This window comes from Pelmatolapia mariae, unplaced genomic scaffold (genome assembly GCF_036321145.2).
Source record: "Pelmatolapia mariae isolate MD_Pm_ZW unplaced genomic scaffold, Pm_UMD_F_2 NODE_ptg000040l+_length_44435_cov_1, whole genome shotgun sequence".
NCBI classification, from domain to species: Eukaryota; Metazoa; Chordata; class Actinopteri; order Cichliformes; family Cichlidae; genus Pelmatolapia; species Pelmatolapia mariae.
In genome coordinates this window covers 17,501-20,000 of record NW_027051786.1, presented here as the reverse complement: position 1 = coordinate 20,000, position 2,500 = coordinate 17,501, and positions in this window count along the sequence as shown.

The window sequence follows — 2,500 nt, the reverse complement described above, 5'->3', positions numbered from 1 at the left end:
AGCACTTTGCTATGTACTTCCTCGTGCATATGGTACGACAACTTTTCTCCGTGCCCCTGGTACTCTGCTCAGAAACACTTTGCCACACACACACACTCCTCGTGCATATGGTACGACAACTTTTCTCCGTGCCCCTGGTACTCTGCTCAGCAGCACTTTGCTATGTACTTCCTCGTGCATATGGTACGACAACTTTTCTCCGTGCCCCTGGTACTCTGCTCAGAAACACTTTGCCACACACACACACTCCTCGTGCATATGGTACGACAATGTTTCTACATGCCCCTGGTACTCTGCTCAGCAGCACTTTGCTATGTACTTCCCGTGCATATGGTACGACAGCTTTTCCACAAGCCCCTGGTACACTGCGCAGAAACACTTATGCCACGTCGGCTGTACGCGCTCTCCTCGCTAGCTAGTTGCTGATCTCCCCCACCTCCAGGGGGCCCCGGGGACCACCATCACATCTCCCTGTCTCCCTTACCGCTGAACAAGATGCATGCTGCTCCACTGGCCCTGCTGCTGTTGTGTCTCCATTTGGCCGAGGGGGTGAGTCGGCCTCCTCTCTCCTTTACGGTCGAAAAAGATGTGCTGCTGGCGCACTGGCCCTGCTGATGTGCTGTCTCCATTTGGCCGAGGTGGTGAGTCGGCCTCCTCTCTCCTTTACGGTCGAAAAAGATGTGCTGCTGGCGCACTGGCCCTGCTGATGTGCTGTCTCCATTTGGCCGAGGTGGTGAGTCGGCCTCCTCTCTCCTTTACGGTCGAAAAAGATGTGCTGCTGGACAGGCCTCGTGCATATGGTACGACAGCTTTTCTCCGTGCCCCTGGTACTCTGCTCAGCAGCACTTTGCTATGTACTTCCTCGTGCATATGGTACGACAGCTTTTCTCCGTGCCCCTGGTACTCTGCTCAGCAGCACTTTGCTATGTACTTCCTCGTGCATATGGTACGACAGCTTTTCTCCGTGCCCCTGGTACTCTGCTCAGCAGCACTTTGCTATGTACTTCCTCGTGCATATGGTACGACAACTTTTCTCCGTGCCCCTGGTACTCTGCTCAGCAGCACTTTGCCACACACACACTCCTCGTGCATATGGTACGACAACTTTTCTCCGTGCCCCTGGTACACTGCTCAGAAACACTTTGCCACACACACACTCCTCGTGCATATGGTACGACAATGTTTCTACATGCCCCTGGTACACTGCTCAGAAACACTTTGCCACACACACACTCCTCGTGCATATGGTACGACAATGTTTCTACATGCCCCTGGTACTCTGCTCAGAAACACTTTGCCACACACACACACTCCTCGTGCATATGGTACGACAGCTTTTCTCCGTGCCCCTGGTACTCTGCTCAGCAGCACTTTGCTATGTACTTCCTCGTGCATATGGTACGACAACTTTTCTCCGTGCCCCTGGTACTCTGCTCAGAAACACTTTGCCACACACACACACTCCTCGTGCATATGGTACGACAATGTTTCTACAAGCCCCTGGTACTCTGCTCAGCAGCACTTTGCTATGTACTTCCTCGTGCATATGGTACGACAACTTTTCTCCGTGCCCCTGGTACTCTGCTCAGAAACACTTTGCCACACACACACACTCCTCGTGCATATGGTACGACAACTTTTCTCCGTGCCCCTGGTACTCTGCTCAGCAGCACTTTGCTATGTACTTCCTCGTGCATATGGTACGACAACTTTTCTCCGTGCCCCTGGTACTCTGCTCAGAAACACTTTGCCACACACACACACTCCTCGTGCATATGGTACGACAACTTTTCTCCGTGCCCCTGGTACTCTGCTCAGCAGCACTTTGCTATGTACTTCCTCGTGCATATGGTACGACAACTTTTCTCCGTGCCCCTGGTACTCTGCTCAGAAACACTTTGCCACACACACACACTCCTCGTGCATATGGTACGACAATGTTTCTACATGCCCCTGGTACTCTGCTCAGCAGCACTTTGCTATGTACTTCCCGTGCATATGGTACGACAGCTTTTCCACAAGCCCCTGGTACACTGCGCAGAAACACTTATGCCACGTCGGCTGTACGCGCTCTCCTCGCTAGCTAGTTGCTGATCTCCCCCACCTCCAGGGGGCCCCGGGGACCACCATCACATCTCCCTGTCTCCCTTACCGCTGAACAAGATGCATGCTGCTCCACTGGCCCTGCTGCTGTTGTGTCTCCATTTGGCCGAGGGGGTGAGTCGGCCTCCTCTCTCCTTTACGGTCGAAAAAGATGTGCTGCTGGCGCACTGGCCCTGCTGATGTGCTGTCTCCATTTGGCCGAGGTGGTGAGTCGGCCTCCTCTCTCCTTTACGGTCGAAAAAGATGTGCTGCTGGCGCACTGGCCCTGCTGATGTGCTGTCTCCATTTGGCCGAGGTGGTGAGTCGGCCTCCTCTCTCCTTTACGGTCGAAAAAGATGTGCTGCTGGCGCACTGGCCCTGCTGAATCCCTCTCTCCATTTGGCCGAGGGGGTGAGTC